Genomic DNA, 22,686 nt, shown 5'->3' with positions numbered 1-22,686 from the left:
AAGGGAGGAGAATACACCCCCATCTACATCAACGGAGCTAAGGTTCAGAGGGTGCAGAGCGTCAAGTTCTTTGGAGCGACGATAACTGACAACCTGTTCTGGACTTACCTGGGGATGCGATGGTCAAAAAGACACAACAATGTCTCTTCTTCCTCAGGCGGCTCCGGTATTTGGCATGTCCACAATGTCCATCACCAACTTCTACAAAGATAGCATACTGTCCAGGTGTATAACAGCCTGCTATGGTAACTGCTCTGCCCAGGATGGTAAGAAACTACAGAAGGTTTTGTGCACAGTCCAGACCATCACAGGAGCCAACCTCCCATCCATGGATTCCATTTACGTGGCTCATTGCTCAGGTGAATTGAACAGCCTGAATTAAAAGTCTCTTCATACAGCCTGTCAGTGCCATCCAATGGTTCAGTGAAGTGAGGTTTCAATTCGCTTTTTTTAACTAACCCAGTGAAATAGTAAATTGTAAAGTTAGCTTCAGGTTGTGTTTAGAAATCACAATGAATTTAAGAGCCCACAGTTGCTACAGAAAGGCTGCCAATATCATCAAAAATCCATTGCACCCCAGTAATGATCTCAAATACTCTTCTGTCTGGCAGAAGATACAGAAGAATGAACACACATACCAGCAGGTTCAGGAACAGCTTCTTCCCTGCCATTATCAGACTGATGAATGGCCTCTGCAAATTCAAATAATGCTGATCTTGCTAATGTTGATCTTGCCTCGTGCACTGTGCAATGTAACAGTTTTTACCTGCCTATGTTCTGTATGCCTTTGCTTACTATGATCTGCCTGTACTGCTCATAAACAAAGCTTTTTACTGTACTTGGGTATGCATGACAATCAATCAATCAAATCAAATCAAATTAAATAATTAGGGTAGTGTACAGATTACCATCTGTGAGCATTATTACCATTTCTTAGAAATTTGGATCAGCCACAATGTCCATAGCCTTGAGAACATTTATGTTCCTGCTGCATGTGAGGAGCTAGATGCCTTACAAGGATGGTTGCTAGGAAATAAGGCGCTATCCTCTGCAACTACGGCTGATAACTTCATTATACAACCCCATGACTGAGACTGAGTGTCAATACAGTTCAGTCCATTCTTCCTCCAGGACGAGATGATAGGGTCTCTTGAAGATGAGGTTCTAAGGCTTTGATTAGCCTGTGGGAGCTTAACAGTACAGTGCAGACAGAGTGTGCTGGATATTCATATCGTGCTGTGTTCTGTACAAATAAAGCAGACAATGGATGATGTAATGGAGCTGAACAATGTGATTGGAAGTACTCTTCCGAGGAGAAAGGTGAAGATAGTGAGCAGAAGGGGAATTTGTTTCTCTATAGAACACAACACGGTGGCACAGTGGTTAGCACTGCTGCCTCACAGCGACAGAGACCCGGGTTCAATTCCTGCCTCAGGCGACTGACTGTGTGGAGTTTGCACGTTCTCCCCGTGTCTGCGTGGGTTTCCTCCGGGTGCTCCGGTTTCCTCCCACAGTCCAAAGATGTGCAGGTTAGGTGAATTGGCCATGCTAAATTGCCCGTAGTGTTAGGTAAGGGGTAAATGTAGGGGTATGGGTGGGTTGCGCTTCGGTGGGTCGGTGTGAACTTGTTGGGCCGAAGGGCCTGTTTCCACACTGTAATGTAATCTAATCTAAATGAACAACAGTGTTGGGTGCTACAAGCCAGATGAGACCTAATTGACACCTGGTTCCAGTGGATGAGAGTTGGGTGCAGTGATCATTCATTGACTGTAAAATTGTTGGTGTTCAACATGCAAGCAGTTTGTTTCTGTTCCAAGAGGCAAATGAAACATCTGTCTTATAGTTTCTGTTTGCTTTTGCTGGTGGTGTGTAAAGATTAAAGTGTGGAACCACCTCAATGGCTTTCCCTGTATGAGATGGTCCCACATTGAACAATGATAAGATGCTGGGCTACAATGGGCTTTGGGGAATGGATAGTAGTGACAGGGAGAGAGAGTTGTAAGATGGCATGTAGCTAAAGTCTAATGAGTTGCCTGGCCTGGTGCTTAAAGAGGAATTGGGGTTCGAATGTATTGTTGACAAGGCAGTATCAACTGTACCAATTGTGTATCATAAAGGTGTCATTCAGTGAAGGACAACTCCAGACTGCCAATGTTTGACTGACAACATGACTAGGCATCAGAGACAATGCTGGTGCCAGAAATCCCAGCATATCCCAGCAGTGATGAGTACTTCTGCCCTTGGTGAATGGGAGAATCAGACTAACATTGGACAAAAGGGTGCTATAGGGGCATAGTATCTCGTTAGTGAGTCAAGTCCTGAGAAAAATCGCAAGGCCTCAAGGACAGAAACCCTCTATAAAACTCAAATAGACATGACATTTCTGGTAAAATTCAGCCCTGTTTCTCACTGGTGAAGGATTTCACTGTTGAAGTTGATGACTGGGTACCAATCAACTGGGCTTCTTTGTTCTGGATGGTTCTGAGCTGCTTGAGTGTGATTGGAGCATTCCTCAATATTCAAGCATACACCCGGTTTTATGTATTTCCGATGGTGGGTAGGTTTTTTGGAATCAGGAGCCATTAGCCACTTTCTTCTCCTGCTCAACTGCTTGGTAGCAACGTTTTGAATCGTGGTTCAAAATGATACTTATTTTGTGGAGGCAGCATTCCAAATTGCACTGTGCAAACCCAAGATGAATATATTAATTAAGTCCTCGCTTCTCCCTAACTTGATACTTAGTCATCTAAACTTTGAGAGCCGTGAAAGGTAGGATGTTACTTGGTGACGCGTTCAGTATATTTTAAGTCTTTGATTTCAAACCTTTTATGGTTTGCAATGAGAGGTTGACTTCTATATCAAGGTGGAAAAGTGTGGTTCTGGAAAAGCATAGCTGGTCAGGCAGCATCCGAGAAGCAAGAGATTCGACATTTCGGCCATGAGCCCTATATCAAAGTAGTTGAGTCTGAGTAGTATAGTGTAGTTCTGGAAAAACACAGTGGAAGAACAATTAGTCAACAGCACTGCAGGGCCATTATCACCAGCATGAATGCAGTAATTGACAAATTGGTTTAATGATATTACTGCGAGACACTGAATGGTATCCTACCATGAAACGTTGAAAGGTATAATTTGTATCATCCATATGGCCAAAGCCCTGGATGATGATTTTGTGGATGATAAAACTGAATGGTAGTGCACATATATTATTTCTGGCTCTTTATACTGCCTTTGTTCTCCCTTCCCTTACTTTATTGTTCTAACCTTGTGCCTGATCTGCATTATTTATACCAGTCAAACTTGCTTAGGTGAATTGAACAGCCTGAATTAAAACTCTCTTTATACAGCCTGTCAGTGCCGTTCAATGGTTCAGTGAAGTGAGGCTTCACGTCACTTTTTTTACTAACCCAGTGCAACAGTAAATTGTAAAGTTAGCTTTAGATTTGTTTAGAACTTATGATAAATTGAAGAGCCTACAATTTTAGCATGATAGCTGTCAAGTAGAATTGAGTAATTTCCTCTGACCAATGATATAGTAAGTGAACCAAAGAGGTTCAAACCCATTCTATCCTTGAAAAAGTAATATCCAACCCAACTGAATCTAGCTTGGCCACTGCAGGTATTATGTGATTCATAAATAAAGTATATTCATGCAACTCTTATGTGCTGTATACTATTTATGTTTTATATTAAACCGTCTTATTGTGTTAGCTCACTTCAAAGCAAATATCAAAGAAGCAAAGTGTTTGACAAATGAGCTTACTTTTTCAAGAAATCTGTTACTATTGCTAAGAGTCTAGAAGATTATTCTCTTTTTTTCCAAATCCCTGTACACCAATCCCTACTTCTCTTTTTTTCTTTAATCTCCTCCAGCCTTGCAACCGTCCAAGTTCTCCATACTCCTAGCCTCATGGCTATTCCTGATCTCCATACTCCTAGCCTCATGGCTATTCCTGATCTCCGTACTCCTAGCCTCATGGCTATTCCTGATCTCCGTACTCCTAGCCTCATGGCTATTCCTGATCTCCGTACTCCTAGCCTCATGGCTATTCCTGATCTCCGTACTCCTAGCCTCATGGCTATTCCTGATCTTCTTTGCTCTAACCCGATGTTTTCAGCTGCGACCTTACTCACTGGAATTCCTTCCCTGTACTTTTTCTCTCTGGCCCTACCTGACTGTGACCGAGCTTTTGGTCACCTGCCCCAAAGCACTGAATTTTGTTGAGGTGACAAGAGTCTCTGTTACTGGTGACAATGGACAACCAAGAATGTTCCCCTTGGATCAAGGATTAAGACAACAATTCCTGCCTTCTGAGAGATGCCAACCAGACAGACAGAAGATGACTGCTTTCCAGTACTCAGTAATATCTCTGGAGAGGTGGTGGTTGCTGATGGTCTGAAACCCACCCCAAGGCTTTAGGTCCCAGGGCAGAGTGATGGGGGAAAGAGGGTTTCAGGCTAGGAGTTGCAAGGTTGGGTGGAAGGTTCAGTAGAAAGTCTAGGGCTAGCTCTTGGTGTGTTTCCCCCTTTCTGGTGGAACATCCCTTGATCTGGCATTGACAGCCTTTGTACTAGGGATCCTTCTGGGATTCCGTAGGTAAACACATCAGGGGGTTGCTTGTTGTAACTCCACGGTTGGTGAATTCTTCACTTGCTGCTTGGTTAATAACTCCTGGAATAAGGATGAGGACTTGAAGTGGGCATTAGCTGCTCACTTAAGGGTCCCAATTGATGATGTGTTGGTTGAACCATCCAAGGGCTTTTTTGCTAAGAATGTAATGGATGTAGAGTTGGTAAGGCACCCACTACCCTCCTACCTGATTAAGTGACCGCCAGAACCATGCTGAGCACATAATATTTCACTCAGTGACAAATTTATTTGATCAAATTCCTGTGAAGGATTTTGGAACATTGTACTATTCTAGGTACTAAATGGGAGTTTTTATTGTGAAAGCCATGAAGAAAGAGGCGAATGTACTAATAACAAGGGTAGATAATGGACCGCCAGTCCACATTAATAGCAGCAATGGAGCAATCAGATGAGGCAAATATTAAAGCAAACTCCAAAGCTATCTGCTACTTCAGAAATGCAGAAAGGTCTAACATCACAAAGCTTCCTTTGAGCACTAGATCTTCAAGGGGAAGACAAACTATACTCAATTTTTGAGTCAGAAGCTGCTGTATTCTGGGTAGTCTTCATGCACTCAAACAGTGAAAAGCTTTGGGATATTTAATGAGCTTTCTGTATGTCAGTAAATGTGTGCGTGAAGTAAGTAAGTGGGATGGTTGGTGTTAGAGTGAAAGGGTGGATGCAGTGGTAACTGGAGAGAGTGTCATCAGGTTAGAGTTTTAGGTGGGGGGGGTTTCAGGTGATGGAAGACAAGGTTCAGAAGGGAATCAGGGTGGGGAGGAATCAGGGGTCACAGGACGTCAAAATAGAGCCACAGAACTTTGGTGTGGGAGGTTAGCTCTGAGTCAGTAGGTTGGTTATGGGAATTAGGATGGGATTGGGGTTTGATCTGACTTGATTTGATTTATTGTTGTCTTGTGTACCACAGTACAGAGAAAAGTGTTGTTTTGCTTACTATACAAGTAGATCGTACTGTACAAAGTGCATCAGGGTGGCAGAACAGAATGCAGAGTACAGTATTACAGCAGCAAAGAAGGTGCAGAGAGAAAGATCAACATTAACACTTTCCTCATTCCTGAAGAAGGGTTTATGCCCAAAACATCGATTCTCCTGTTCCTTGGATGCTGCCTGACCTGCTGCGCTTTTCCAGCAACACATTTTCAGCTCTGATCTCCAGCATCTGCAGCCCACACTTTCTCCATTAACACCTGACAGGTCCATTCAAAGATCTGACAACAGCAGGGAAGAAGGTGTTCTTGAATCTGTTCATAGATGTATGCAAACTTTTATATATTGTGCCTGATGACGAGGTGGAAGAGGAGTCTTGGATTATGTTGGTTGCTTTCCCGATGCAGCAGGAAGTATATATGGAGTCTTTGGAAGGGAAGTTGGTTTGTGTGATGGACAGGGGTATATTCACAACTCTCCGTAGTTTCTTGTAGTCTTGGGAACAGCAATTGCCATTCTATGCTGTGATGCATCTAGATAGGATGCTTTCTATTTTGCATCCACAAAAATTAGTAAGAATCATTGTGGACATTCTGAATTTCCTTAACTTCCTGATGAAGTAGAGATGTCATTGTGCATTACTTGACCTGTCCCATTCCTGTGGACATGATGGACCTGGACAGATTATTGGTGATCGTCACTCCCAGGAACGTAATGCCCTTGACCATCTCAACCTCAGCACCACGGATGCAGATGGTGGTGTGCCCTCTATTCCACTTCCTGAAGTCAATGACCAGCTCCTTCGTTTTACTGACATTGATGGAGAGATCGTTGTCTTTAAATTGTGCCACTAAGCACTTAAGCTCTCTCCTACATTCTGTCTCATCATTGTTTGAGATCGACCTACAATGAAAGTGTCTTCAGCAAACTTGCAAATGGCGTTGGCATGGAATTTGGCCACACAGTCATGTGTGTACTAGAAGTATAGTAGAGGGCAAGGTATGCATTATTGTGGGGCTGGTATTATGGTGTTAGGATGATGGTGGAAGAGGTGTTGTTGCCTATTCTTACTGATTGAGGTCTACTGGTCAGGAAGTTGAAGATCTGCTTACAGAGAGAGCAGCCGAGACCTAGATCTTAGAGTTTGGTGGTGAGTTTGTTTAAAATTATGATGTTGAAGGTGGAGCTGTAGTCAATACATAGGAGCCTGACTTAGGTATCTTTGCTATCCAGATGTTCCAGGGATGAGGGGTTGGGCCAGGGAGATGGTGTCTGCCATAGATTTGTTGTGCTGGTGGTGAATCGCAAAGGACCAAGGTAATCTGGTAGACTGGGAGTTGTTGTGAGACATGACTGACCTCTCGTAACACTTCATAATGATGGATGTCAGCATTGAGGCATGCTGCATGATGTTTCTTTAGTACCAAGATGATAGTGATCTTCTCATAGCAGGTGGGGACTTCAGATTGAAGAAAAGGAGAGTTTAAAGATGTCTGCAAATACCTCTGCCAGCTGGTACGCACAGAATCCATCTGGGCCAGTCGCTTTCCGTGGGTTGACATCAAGAAGGCTGGTCCTAAGAAACTTCAGTGACCGAGGGGTCAGGTGCACCTGAGGCTGTTGGGACAGTTGACATCGTTTCACTGATGTTCTGTGAGTACTGAATGCATTGAACTCGTTGGGTAGAGATATATTGTCATCTGTGATCCTGTTTGACTTTGCTTTATAGTCTGTTAGACTGTGTAAGACTTGCCACAAGCAACAGGTTCCTGCATGGGTTAGTCTGGGTCTCAAGCTTGGTTTAGTATTGTCTTTTGGTGTCTCTGATGGCCTTGTGAAGGTCATACCTGGATTTTCTGTATAGGTCAGGCTCGCCCGACTTGAATGCCTCAGACCTGGACTTCAAGGGGGGGGGGGAATCTCCAGGCTCCCCGAAGGCTTCTGGTTGGGGAACATTTGGATTAATTTCTTCGACATGCAGTCTTTTGTGTACTCTCACGAATTAAGTCTGTAGCGACAGTGGCATACTCATCGAGTTCTTGAATATGGACCAGTCCACCAACTCTAAGTAATCCTGTAGAAGTCTTTCTGTTGTCTCAGACCATCTCTGCACTACTTTCTGTACTGGGTTGAGTTGAAGCGAGATTGAGGGGAAAGTCGGGGGAACAGCAAGTTGCATGCTACCCTGGAATTAGACTTGAATTTTTCTTCATATCATTTCTGCGTAACTATCCAGGTAAGTTAATTAGCACTGCTCAAGGTCTCAAACTCTAATTCAGATTCAGAGACTTTTTGGGAGCAGGAGAATTGCACATCATAATTCAAAGCCCCTGGTAAACTTCCGTGAAGTCAGTGTGTCAGGTTTTCCGAATGATTCCAACAAGTATCTCTCGTCCAGTTTCCAATTCAGGGTTTCTGGATGCTTTTGTGGACATTTCCCCCCTCAGGTACAACTGAATGTCATTTAAGCTGGTCATTCACATTCCAAAATGCAAATAGCACACAGGGAAGTTTGATCCTATCCCTAATAAGTGATGGGAAATGGCAGGGAATAGGGCAATGCAGTAGATGTTGGGAGGGCTGATGCATCAAGGAATTGGAGGTAACATGATGTGCTTCCACTCATTTAGCTCTGCATTGTCAGCTCAAGAACAGTAGATATTTCATAATTAGTGAGACCATACCATTTTTAGGTTCTTCACATAATGATCAATTAAGACTGGCTTATTAAGAATATCCAAGGCTGTAACAGACCAATTTTTAATCAGTAAAGGCATCATGGATTATAGGGAAATGATAAGAAGATGATTGTCATATCTATATAGCCATAGAGTCATAGAGATGTACAGCACAGAAATAGACCCTTCAGTCCAACTCGTCCATTCTGAACAGCTATCCTAACCAAATCTAATACCATTTGCCAGCACTTGGCCCATATCCCTCTAAACCCTTCCTATTCATTTACCCATCTAGCTGCCTTTTAAATATTGCAATTGTACTAGCTTTCACCACTTCCTCTGGCAGCTTATTCCATACATGCACCTCAGTGTGAAAAAGCTGCCCCTTTGGTCCCTTTTATATCTTTCCCCTCTCATCCTAAACCTATTCCCTCCAGTTCTGGACTCCCCCGCCCCAGGAGAAATACTTTGTCTATTTATCCTATCCATGCCCCTCATGATTTCATAAACCTCTGTAAGGTTACCCCTCAGACTCCGACACTCCAGGGAAAACAGCCCCAGCCTATTCAACCTCTTGCTATAGCTCAAACTCTCTAAACCTGGCAACATCCTTGTAAATCTTTTCAGAACCCTTTCAATTTTCACAACATCTTTCCAATAAGAAGGAGACCAGAATTGCATGCAATATTCCAAAAGTGGCCGAACCAATGTCTTGTACAGCTGCAACATGTCCTCCCAGCTCCTATACTAAAGCTTCTGACAAATAAATAAAGCATACCAAACAACTTCTTCACTATCCCATTTACCTGCGATTCTACTTTCAAGGAGCTATGAACCTGCACTCCAAGGTCTCTTTGTTCAGCAATACTCCCCAAGACATTACCATTAAGTGTATAAGTACTGCTCTGAATTGCTTTTCCAAAATGCAGCACTTCACATTTATCTAAATCTTATTACAATAGTAGAGCAAATTCCTTGGTTGAAAGACCAATTTCTGGTCCTTTGTCTTATTTATTTTTGATTTTTTTTTATCATAAATAGCATTGCATGATCTGTTATACTGGCCAGTTTCAGAGATGGATGAGTTCAGATTATGTTGAATTAAAATGGGATGGATTGACTAATACGACCTTGTTAGTAACGTTAAGCTCCATTTGTGTCATAGAATAACAGAATGGTCACAGTATGGAAGGAATTCATTCAACCCACTGGGTCCAAGCTGGCAGGTTGAAAGTGCAACCTAATTTGTAAAGTTCTCAGGCATTCTCCCAAAAGCAATGGCACACTTTTCTTTTTCAGATAATAGTACAACTCTCTCAACTGAACCTGGCTCCACTACACTGTCAGGCACTGCGTACCAGAGCACAACAACTTGCCCTATGAAAGATTTATAATCATGCCTCCATTTTTCCATTTTCTTACATCTGTGCCCCCTCATTCTCCATCCTTACACTTGCAGGGATTTCACCCACTCCAGCTATCTACTCTAACCCGGCTACTTCCGTGATTTCTTTTTAAAAATTCATTCACAGGATGAGGGCACCGCTGACTAGGCCAGCATTTATCCCCCAGAGGGCACTTAAGGGTCATCTATATTTCTTTGGTTCAGGAGTCACATGTAAGCCAGACAAGGTAAGAATAGTAGTTTCCTTCACATTAATGAAGCAAATGAGTTTTTCCTGACAATTGATAATGGTTGCATGGTCAACATTTGACTTTTAATTCCAGATTTTTATTGAATTCAAATTTCTCCATCTGCCTTGGGCAGGATTCAGACCCACGTTACCAGAACAGTTCATGGGCCTCTGGATTATCAAATCTCCTCAAGCTTCTCTTCTCCAGGAAAATAATTCCAACCTCTCCGATCTATTCACGTCACTAAAGTTCCTCATCCCTGGGACCATTCATATGAATATTTCCTGCACTCTGTCAGAAATCCAACATTAAATTGATATAAGATTATAAATCTGAGTAATTTGATTGATGAGAACTACATGGTGTAGTTGAAGCAAAAAGAACTGCATTGAAATCAAAGTGAGACAAATATAAGAGGGTGAAGGGTTTAGAAGGATATGTTGATTGGGTAAGATACATTAAGTTGGGAGGAGGTTTGTATGGAATATAGAAATTGAGCCAATGTCTTACTTCTGTGCTGTAAAATCAGTGTGGATCTATTGCCCATTCACCCTTAATAGTTATTGAAGCAGCTTTAAAATTGCTTTGTTATCAACTCTCCTCTTGAAATTTCCAGAGACATTTGAGGCTGGCATTAATTCATCTGGTATAAGCAGCTGAAGCAACATTTTGTTTCACAGTGACAGTAAGAGTGTTATTTATTCCATGTACCGACTAGGTTATAAAGAGAAATAACACTCTCTGAAGTGGGTGAACAAGATAAGGTTACCAAAAAGGATCAAGCTATAGTAAGCACTTCAGTTACAATGTGAATATTCCTGGTTATGACTTTATTATTTTGTTACAAGATACAGCAGTGTAATTTGACAACTACATCACGATATTACTTTTTTCTATCAGTACATTAAACTGTCAAAGCAAACACGATTTACCTTATTCACAATAAATGTCATCATTAATAACATCAAAGTAAATGTCCAAATTAGTAATTAAATTTACAAGAATTAATATGAAAAACTTGTTTTAAGGATCATCAGCATTCCTTATCAGTGTTTTATGGTCTTATGTAGCTATAATGAATGTTTTGACATGTTTTATGATAGAATAAGGGATAGAGAGCTGATTAAGGCATGAGGTGAATATAAGCTCATCAGTTATCCCCCTGAGTCTAGCAATAAACATGATGGAATTTCTCAGGAGTTGCTGCCAAATGGAGATAAAGGAAATTTGTAAGTAATGCAGGAAATACACAGCAGATGTGTCAGTTTCTTGACAGGAAATGTAACACCATCAACCAATGAACCCTTTGGTTAAAAACTGAGAGATTGTGGTTTCCTTGTGAGCAATCTTTCAGACAATTAAGTCGCTTTGCTGGATTAATCTATTAGACTTTGCTTTTATAAGCATAAGTTGTGCTGTTGAGTGTCTTGTTATATAAAAGCTTAAATCGCTCCTCATTTTCTTCTCAGTAGTTTGGCTGGAACTTTGGCTAATACTGAACCTGCCAGGTGTATAATAAAGCATATAGATTCTGTACTTCAGTACCTCAGTGCTTTCTAATTCACTTAGCAAATTGCTTGATTTCAGGAGCTTTGTTTTAATAATTGTGAAGAACAGGAAATGAAAGTTTAGTTTTCTCCAAGACTGTCGTTTCAGAGACTTTAATACTTCAATTTTAATTCCTCTCACCTCTGTGCCTTAATGGGAATTAGACTAAGAGTGTGTGTGTGTGTTAAAAATACTCTGTTGTAAGATGAATCTACATGTCTGTGTGTGTGTGTGTTACAATTACTCCCTGTTGTAAGATGGATCCGAGTGTTCCAATTACTCCCTGTTGTAAGATGCATCTGTGTGGATGTGTGTGTGTAAGTGTGCATGTGTGTGTGTATGTGTGTGTTACAATTGCTCCCTATTGTAAGATGAATCTAGGTGCATGTGTGTACGTGTGCATGAGCGTGTGTGTGTGTATGGGTGTGTAGGTGGGTGTGGGTGTTCTAAGATGAATCTTTGCTGGTAGAATCTACAAGGTCTGTTTGGTCTGATATGCTAAGGAAAATGTCATCTAGCAGATTACCGAAAGATCAATTTTGTCTTGAACAAACCACGATTTAATGTGTGAAAGAAACTATGCACATTTACATCAACAACTTAGCCAACATTACAGAGACAATGAGAAAGACCCACAAGATTAGTCTTACTCCTTTGAGATCACATATGTACTCTAACCACGGCAATCAGCAAAGTGAGTGGTGCTTAGAGCACCTCAGTTTTAATAATTTCATATCCTTGCAATTCTACAATTCCCTCTCTCCATTACTATTCTCTGACCATGCAGAGCTGATTGAGACCTGCCAATGTAAGCAGGCACAGGGAAAACCTGCAATAAAGTAACTGAATCTTTGGACTGTGCAGATTGGGTCCAATGTTATCCATCATGTTTATTGCTAGACTCAGGGGGATAACTGATGAGCTTATATTCACCTCATGCCTTAATCAGCTCTCTATCCCTTATTCTATCAATTTTGGTTAGAGGCTGCGTTCAGGGTTGGGGATGGAATTTGGGAAATGACAGAAAGAGGGAGGACAGTATCCTGCACCTTGTAACTTCATTTTAAATTATGTATGGAAATAGACATGGCTCTCCAGGTCTCAGGTGAAAGCCGAGGACCTCCTTTAGGGTGTTAATCTTGACTCAATTTTAAGCACTTCTGAATTGAAAGGATGTGGGTGCAAGTTCTACTCTCAGGGGGAGCACTTCAGAGCCAGAGGCTCCATGCTCCAGGAGGGATCCTTGACAGGAGAACATGCATCAAAAGTGCAAATACTCCAGCCAGAGGGTATTTCCTTTCAATTAGAAGGACTTGCCACTGGTTCCTTCATATAAATGAAATGATAATAATCCATTTGTGTGTACTTCTGTTCTATATTCTCTGACCTTACTCAGCAGTGCTCATCTCTCTCTCAGTGGAGATTTCACAACTCCAGAGTTGCCTTGTGATTGGGTTGATAACTTTGGGAACTCAGTAACATGGCAATCTCAGAGATAGCCATTTAGGAGAACGTTACTGGGAAATTAAATAATAACCAACTGATCTCAGCCTGAGCTGGTGAAGTAATTGAGACAATAAACTCCATCTGAAATGCCAGCACAGGATTACAGACCAAAGTGTCTCACTGCCTTTCCCAACTGCAGCTGAACAAATCACATTACCTTTGCAGGAAAGCTGTACAGTGCTTGAAATGTCTGTTTTGAGAATTTAACATTCTTATATCATTTTTGTGCGAAAGTTCTGTTGTCTTTAACTTTGGCTCTCATCAGATATTGATCCAAGACTCCGACATAACTTATTAAACATATAATGCCAAGCTTGTGAACTCGTAGAACGTTGTCAGATTGAACATAAAGTACCGTGCAAATAAATTATTCATATTGCAATTAGAGCTGCATTATACCTTATTGCAGCTTGTTGGTGTCTTGCTTTTTGCTACATGTGAAAGAGGTTTCTTTCACTGTACTTCAAGGGAAGGCAAGACAAGTTGCCTTTAGGCAGGTTCGACATGCTTTGAATTGAAATGGAAAAGAACCCAACCTCTTTGGTCCACACTATTAGAATTCAAAGTTATCTGTCTTGAGGTGTCTCAGTTATTTCATAAATGCAAATGTGTTGAAGTCATAGAGATTTCTTTTACCCAGTGAGTTGTCATTTGAAATGCACTATCTGGAATGATTTTGTAGGCAAATTCAGGAATTACATTTTATTATTCACTCATGGGATGTGGTCGATGCTGGCTGGCCAGCATTTATTGCCCATCCCTCATTGTCCTTGAGAAGGTAGTGGTGTGCTGCTTCCTTGAACTCCTGCAATTCATCTGGAATAATGCCATCAGGGAGGGAATTCCAGGAGTTTGATCCAGTAACATTTCCAAGTCAAGATGTTGAATAGGTTGGAGAGGAATTTGCAGATGGTGTGCCTACATGTGTGCTGAGCTTTATCTTCTCAGTGGAAATAACTATGGGTTTGCAAGGTGTGAAGCTCCCTCAGTGAAATTCTGCAATGCATCTTGTAGACACTGCACACTGTTACCACAGAGCATCAGTGATGGACTGACTGAATGTTTGTGGATGTGGTGCTAATGAAATGGGCTGCTTTCTCCTGGATCATGTCAATCTTCTTGAGTGCTGTTGGTATTGCAGTCACCCAGACAAGTAGGCAGTATTCCTTCACACTCCTTTCTTATGTTTGCAGATAGTTGACAGGTTGTGGGGAGTCAGGAGTAGAGTAACTCGTTTTATGGTTCCTGGACACTGATCTGCTCCGGTAGCTCCAGGATTTATATGGTTAGTCCAGTTCAGTTTCTGGTCAATAGTAAACCCCAGAATATTGATAGTGAAGGATCCAGTAATAGTAATGCTACTGAAGTCAAGGCACAATTGTTGGATTCTCCTTTTTTGTTAGAAATGGTCATTGTCTAACAATGTGGTGCAAATGTTACTTGCCACTTGTCAGTCCAAATCGAGATATTGTTCAGGTGTTGCTGAATTGGATATCCACTTGAAAAAGAAACTTTTGCAATGGTAAGGGGGTAGTTGGTGAAACTATTTGGAAGGGCTTATGCCCGAAACGTCGATTCTCCTGTTCCCTGGATGCTGCCTGACCTGCTGCCCTTTTCCAGCAACACATTTTCAGCTCTGATCTCCAGCATCTGCAGACCTCACTTTCTCCCGAAACTATTTGGAAAGCCTTTTCAAAGAGGCTAGCACTGGAATAAGGACAGAATGGCCTCCCTATGCTGCTATGATGCTTTCGAGTGGTTTATTTATTCTGTTATTACAAAAAGGTATATCGAGATCCACAAAACCAAATGAGGTTTGATTTGGAAAACCGAACAAAAACTTTGCACAGCACCTTCTCTTGGACCCATCCATATCAAAAATAATAAATATAAAGAGCCAGAGAGGGCTGCTTCTGGATTTTAAACACGTATGGTAATCAGGTAAAAATGCACCTTCACCCAATGAAAGGACGACATCATAACATATTTGTAATCCAATATTCCAGCTATTAAATGAGCTAATGTCCAGGCATTGAAATACATCTTGCTGAGCAGCTTATTTAATAATAATAATAATAATTCACTACAGTTAATTAGAATTTATTTATTCCACAATGGATTAACATTTTTAATTTTACTGCACTAATTTACTGTGTTTAATTTCTCCAGAGTGAACTAAGCATTTAGATTTTCACTGGAGTGTATTACCAGTTCAGTTTCATTAAGGCAAATTGAGAATTCCTAATACCATCAAAGTACATTTCTATTACTTCAGCTGAGAACCTCCACACGTCTGGAATGTGCCAGCACTTGTACAGTGTTCCAAATGATCACATAAAGGAGGCCTGCTTCCATTCACACTTTAGATCTGTGCCATCTCAGAGCCACAGTATCCTTTTGATGTCCCTCTTCACAACAATGTGATTTTTATATTCTCTTGCCTCTTATTTACTTTTGCCTCCTACCTTAAGACACTCATAATATTTGCCTCTTAAAGACATCATTGGTCCTAATATTCCTTTCTATGGCCTGGTGTTAAATTTTGTTTGATAATGCTCCTAATTGCCTTGGGGTGCATTATATAAAGGAGGAGAAAGTGAGGACTGCAGATGCTAGAGATCAGAGCTGAAAAATGTGTTGCTGGAAAAGCGCAGCAGGTCAGGCAGCATCAAAGGAGCAGGAGAATCGACGTTTCGGGCATAAGCCCTTCTTCAGGAATGAGCAGGGTGTGCCAAGCAGGCTAAGATAAAAGGTAGGGAGGAGGGACTTGGGGGAGTGGCATTGGGAATGTGATAGGTGGAAAGAGGTTAAGGTGAGGGTGATAGGCCAGAGAGGGGGTGGGGGGCAGAGAGATCGGGAAGAAGATTGCAGGTCAAGAAGTCGGTGCTGAGTCCGAGCGTTGGGACTGAGATAAGGTGGGGGGAGGGGAAATGAGGAAGCTGGAGAAGTCTGCATTCATCCCTTGTGGTTGGAGGGTTCCTAGGTGGAAGATGAGGCACTTTCCTCCAGGCGTTGTGTTGCCATGGTCTGGCGATGGAGGAGGCCAAGGACCTGCATGTCCTTGGCGGAGTGGGACGGGGGGTTAGAGTGTTCAGCCACAGGGCAGTTGGGTTGGTTGGTGTGGGTGTCCCAGAGATGTTCTCTGAAACGTTCCGCAAGTAGGCGGTTTGTCTCCCCAAGATGGAGGAGGCCACATCGGGTGCAGCAGATGCAGTAAATGATGTGTGTGGAGATGCAGGTGAATTTGTGATGGATATGGAAGGATCCCTTGGGGCCTTGGAGGGAAGTGAGGGGGGAGGTGTGGGCGCAAGTTTTGCATTTCTTGCGGTTGCAGGGGAAGATGCCGGGAGTGGAGGTGGGGGGTGTAGACCTGACGAGGGAGTCACGGAGGGAGTGGTCTTTCCGGAACGCTGATAGGGGAGGGGAGGGAAATATATCCTTGGTGGTGGGGTCTGTTTGGAGGTGGCGGAAATGACGAAGGATGATACGATGTATATGGAGGTTGGTGGGGTGGTAGGTGAGGACTAGTGGGGTTCTGTCCTGGTGGCGATTGGAGGGGTGGGGTTCAAGGGCGGAGGAGCGGGAAGTGGAGGAGATGGGTTGGAGAACATCGTCAACCATGTCTGAGGGGAAATTGCGCTCTTTGAAGAAGGAGGCCATCTGGGATGTTCGGTATTGGAATTGGTCCTCCTGGGAGCAGATGCGATGGAGGCGAAGGAATTGGGAATATGGGATGGTGTTTTTACAGGGGGCGGGGTGGGAGGAGGTGTAATCTAGGTAGCTGTGGGAGTCGGTCGGTTTGTAGTGAATGTCCGTGTTGAGTTGGTCGCCCGAGATAGAAATGGAGAGGTCTGGGGAGGGGAGGGAGGAGTCTGAGATGGTCCAGGTAAATTTGAGGTCGGGGTGGAAGGTGTTAGTAAAGTGGATGAACTGTTCAACCTCCTCGTGGGAGCACGAGGTAGCGCTGATACAGTGATCGATGTAGCGGAGGAAAAGCTGGGGGTTAGTGCCAGTGTAGCTGCGCGACCTCTCCGTTCCCCACCCCCTCTCCGGCCTATCACCCTCACCTTAACCTCCTTCCACCTATCGCATTCCCAACGCCCCTTCCCCAAGTCCCTCCTCCCTACCTTTTATCTTAGCCTGCTTGGCACACCCTGCTCATTCCTGAAGAAGGGCTTATGCCCAAATCATCGATTCTCCTGCTCCTTGGATGCTGCCTGACCTGCTGCACTTTTCCAGCAACATATTTTTCAGTGCATTATATAAATGCACGTTAATGTTTTCAGTGACTATATTTGCCATCCAATTTTTTCCGTATGTCAGGATAAGTTTTATAATCCAGTATTCATCAATCACCTTACTCAGTTGGTGGAATGGGTTCAATAAGGAATTGGTCACAATGGCTCCTTAATTTTTAAAATTTCATCATAGCAAAATTGTTTATTTGTTTTCCAATCTGTCTTCCTGTTTATCTAAGTTTGCACCAGAATAATAACCTTCATATTCACTGACTACATTAGATTGTGTACACTGATTCTTTAATTTTAAAACTTGCATCCTTATTTCCAAATTCTCGATAGCCTAGTTCACTGTATCTGTAACCTCAGCAATCACCATTCTGAGATATCGTATTATAGGCTATCTTGATTAACTAGGAGAAAGTGACGACTGCAGAATGCTGGAGAACAGAGTCGAGAGCATGGTTCTGGAAAAGGACAGCAAGTCAGGCAGCATCCGAGGAGCAGGAGAATCGATGTTTCGGGTGAGAGCTCTTCATCAGGAATGATGATCACCAGCTCGCTATATTCATAAATATCGGGTTTCCGTTCATTTATTCATAACCCTTTACAAATCCATTATTTACTATAACACAGTTTCACCCACTCATTCATAAAACCATGGTTCTGTGGTATCCAAATTTAAATCATTATTGCATTCAGCATACAGAACAATACCATGTCCACCAAGTCTCCACAAAACATTATAAAATTAATCAGCCCTTACCAACCATCTGCTGGATTAAGTACCTGTTAAATACCTTTTAACTGGGCCACTATCTCTTTAAGAAACTGACAAAACAGCCATGACTTGGAGGTTCCAGTGTTGGACTGGGTGGACGAAATTAAAAATCACACAACACCCAGGTTATCGTCCAACAGGTTTTATTTGGAAACATTAGTTTTCAGAGCACTGAAATAAAGTCAGACCATCCAGCAGGTGGTTGGTGAGGGCTGATTAATCTCATAATATTTTGTGGAGACTTGGTGGACATGGTATTGTTCTGTATGTTGAATGCAGTAATGGTTTAAATTTGGATACTGCAGAACCACGGTTTTATGAATGAATGGGTGAAACCATGTTGTAGTAAATAATGGGTGAGTAAAGGTTTATGAATGAATGAACAGGAAGCCGGTATTAATCAATATAGCGAGCTGGTGAGTGAGTTAATAAAGATAGCCGAGAGCACAATCTGCCCATGAATCTTCTAGATCTCTATGACTTTCACATTCTGGCCTCCACGTTGATAATGGTCCCTCCAGTTGTCAGCCTCTAAAGCTTCAAACTTCCCTACCTGAATGTGCCTCACTGATTCTCTCTCACTTTTGAAGCATTAAAATTAATCTTTTGACCAAGTCTCTTGTTACTGGTCCTCACAAAGTTCTGACAAAGTCTCTCTCATGACACACTTGTGAAATTTGAATTGGAAATAGTGTTGGAGAAACTCAGTCGGTCTGAGATCATTCATGGAGGGAGAGGCAGACTTAGCGTTTCAACCCTGATCTGACTTCTTCAAACCTGAACATGTTAAATTGAAACATTAACTCTGTTTCATTCTCCACAGATACTGCCAAACCAGCTGAGTTTCTGTCACACTTTTTGTTTTTATTTCAGATTTCCAGCATTTTTTATTCACTCATAGGATGTGGGCATTGCTGGCTGGCCCAACATTTATTGCCCATCCCGAGATGTCTCTGAGAATGTGGTGCTGAGCTGCCTTCTTGAACTGCTGCAGTCCTCCTGCTGTGGATTGACCCCCAATACTGTTGACATTTAAATTCCCTATTCAGAGTATTTTTTGCACCGTTATCACTCTCTGCACTTTCTCCAAGTATCGTTCAACAGAGAAGTATGAATTCATCAGCCAACGGAGAACAGTACATGATAATCAACAGATTTCCTTGTCATTATTTAACTTGAAGCCATAAGACTTCATGAGGTCTGGAGTCAATGTTGAGGACTCCCAGGGTAACTCCTACATGTATGTATACCGATATGCCTTCACCTGTGGTGCGTGTGTCCTGCTGGTGGGATGGGACATACCCAGGGATGGTGGTGGTGGTGTATGGGACATTGTTTCGAAGGTATGGTTCTGTGAGTATGGCTATGTCAAGCTGTTCCCTCACTCATCTCTGAGACAGCTCTCCCATGTTTGGCACTAGACTCCCAGATGTTTGAAAGGAGGATTTTGCAGGGTTGGCAGGGCTCTTTCTGCCATTGCCTTTTCCAGTGCCTAAGTCGATGTCAGGTGGTCTGTCTGGTTTCATTTCTTTTTTGAGACTTCATAATGATTGATATAACTTAGTGGCTTGCTGGGCCATTTCAGAGCGCAGGTGAGAGTCAACCATATTACAATGCACCTGGAGTCACATGCAGGCCAGACAGTGAGAGGATTGCAGATTTCTATCCCTGAAGGCCATTAGAGAGACTTTTTTTTTGTCTGACAATGGCCATCAGTAGATTCTTAATTCCAGATTTTTTAAAAAATTGAGTTCAAATTCCACTATCTGCCATGACAGGATTTGAACCTAGCTCGTTAGCTGAGTTTATGGATTAATAGTCATGTGACATATTACTTGACTACTGCATCTGCAGCATTTGGTTTTTACTCATAGGTTTCTTGCAAACTTGTACTTTGCTGAAGAAAAAGAAAAAAAGCCTTGCATTGATTTTCTTTGATCACTGAACCTCTGAGCAACCTTGGCAGTCAACAAAATACTTTTGAAGTGTTGTAATTTTTCAAATGTAGGCTAGTGACAACCAGTTCACACTCAGCAAACTCCCACAAATAACACAGTGATAATAATCAGATTTTTTTTCTCTGTGTGCAATGTTGGTTGAAAGAGAGTATTTAGAAAGATTAGGTTATCTCTGGTATTTCTCCTTGTAAAACTGGAACAAGACCTCAGAGATGGGAGCTTGGCTTAACATCGCTTCTGAAAATGCCAAATCAGAAATACAAAACTTCTGCAGTATTGCATTGTGGTGCGTCAGACTTGATTTTTGTGTTCAAGGAATAGGACTTGATCTTGGAACCTTGGTGATTAAAACACCAATGCACAACCAGCTGAGCCATGGCTAACAACATCTCTCCATATATTAGATTAGATTACATTACAGTGTGGAAACAGGCCCTTCGGCCCAACAAGTCCACACCGACCCGCCGAAGCGAAACCCACCCATACCCCTACATTTACCCCTTACCTAACACTACGGGCAATTTAGTATGGCCAATTCACCTGACCCTGCACATCTTTGGACTGTGGGAGGAAACCGGAGCACCTGGAGGAAACCCACGCAGACACGGGGAGAACGTGCAAACTCCATACAGTCCCTGAGGCGGGAATTGAACCCAGGTCTCAGGCACTGTGAGGCAGGAGTGCTAACCACTGTGCCACCGTGCCGCCCAAAGTGGAAGTGATGGTGTTAGTATCTATCTGGTAGGTATAGCATCCAGGTCCCTGGGTTCCATGCCAATTCTAGCTATCAAATTATCAGGGACAAAGGTGTTGGGACAGATATAATCTAACAGCTACCCAATTCAGTGAGGTGCAAATGAGGACTGCTGATGCTGGAAGTTGGAGTCGAGATTGTGGTGCTGGAAAAGCACAGCAGTCGGGAAGCATCCGAGCAGCAGGAGAATCGATGTTTCAGGCAAAAGCCTGAATCCTGATGAAGAGCTTTTGCCCAAAACGTCGATTTTCCTGCTTCTTAGATGTTACTGACCTTCCGTGCTTTTCTAGCACTACAGCTACCTAATTCACTCTGTCCTGAACCTTTAGATTCCCATAAGTGAAAAGTAATGACTGGCATTTGGGCTCTACATGAGGGTAGGATGTGAGCTGAAGCTTTGCAAAACCTGTAAGACATCTATTTGGCTCAAAGGATCCCTTCATCACCAGTAATGGGAACCAACAGAAAACAAAGATTTGAAATGACAAAATGCTTCTCATGCTGAAGTGCTTCTTACCTACAAGTGGTGGCATGATGGCTCAGTGGTTAGCACTGCAGCCTCACAGCACCAGGGACATGGGCTCGATTCCAGCCTTGGGTAACTGCTTGCACGTACTTCCTATGGCTGTGCGGGTTTCCTCTGAGTGATCCCATTTCCTCCCACAGTCCAAATATGTGAAGATTGGGCATGCTAAGTTACCCATAGCATTCAGGTATGTGCAGGCTAGTTGGATACAGGGATTGGGAGGGATGCTCTTCAGAGGTTTGGTATGGACTTTATGGTCTGAATGGCCTGCTTCCACAATCCAGGGATTCTAAAAGTGCTTTTTGAAGTGTGCTCAATGTCCCAATCTAAAAAGTGTGTTAGCCAATTTGAACCCAGCAATCTCTTACAAGCAGCAATGTGACAATGACCAGAAAGCTTTTTTTTAGAGATGTTGTTTGAGCAATAAATATTTGTCAAGACCACAAGGGAAGCTTCTTCAAAAGACGTCTAGACGACCTTTCACACCCACTTACAGGGCAGATAGGGCTTTAGGTTATTTTCTCTTCAAAAGACAGCACATCCGATAGTGAAACATTCCCTCAGTACCTCAGATTGTAAGCCGAGATTTTGTATTCAAGTCACCTGTGAACTTCTCATTCTAAGCATGTCACTCATTGAGCCATTGCTGATATTGGAGAGCTTGATTTTGAATATTTAACAATCTCACTGCCTGATGCAAGCAAATGCTTTATGCATTGAGTAGTTTGGTGAAAGTAGGATTGATCACTTCCTATTATATTCAAGGCTGCGATTGCCCAGTCTTGACTTAATGAGCAGTTCAAAAATCTTTCACAAATAGCATCTATTTGAGAACTGATTTCACAACCCCTGCTCCCCAGTTGAAGCACACAATAATATTGTAGCATCGTCCTTGACATCTCTCCATCAAAATAAATAGATGAAGAATCATGGGCAACATACCTAGAAAAACAAGAACATGGTAAAATTTGAAACACAAAGGAAAACTGTTACATTGTCAATGACTCAATGATGAAAAGGCAACCTAACATTGTGCTTTAAGGTCTTTATGAAACACATTGTAAAATATGAGAAAATCACTTTCAGCTCTTATGAAGTAGTTGCCTGCTTACTCTGTATCAATTTTGACAGTGTTTTGTTTTCTCTTTTCAGATGCTGACAGATCTGCTGCATACTTCTGACAATTTCTCTCTCACACTGAATAGTAATTGGAATTGTGGACACTTTATCAGTGCATTTCAGGTTGCAGATTTCCTGGTTGAACACAGAACAGAGAATACAGATTGCTGGTTCAAAACCATTTAAATGTTTTTCTCAACACCCACAAAAGACATAAACATTTGTCAAATATTTATATAAAGCTTAATGATTTGTAATTGTTTTAATCAGACTGAAACATTGGCAGTCTTTAGGCTGTCATAAATAATATCAGTGCATCATAGATATTAATGTGATAACAGGATCCATTTGTAAATGACTGTGAG

Source organism: Chiloscyllium plagiosum, unplaced genomic scaffold, assembly GCF_037043375.1.
Source record: "Chiloscyllium plagiosum isolate Xiang-an unplaced genomic scaffold, Cpla_swu_hap1 HiC_scaffold_6, whole genome shotgun sequence".
Lineage (NCBI taxonomy): Eukaryota > Metazoa > Chordata > Chondrichthyes > Orectolobiformes > Hemiscylliidae > Chiloscyllium > Chiloscyllium plagiosum.
This window is presented reverse-complemented; position numbering follows the sequence as displayed.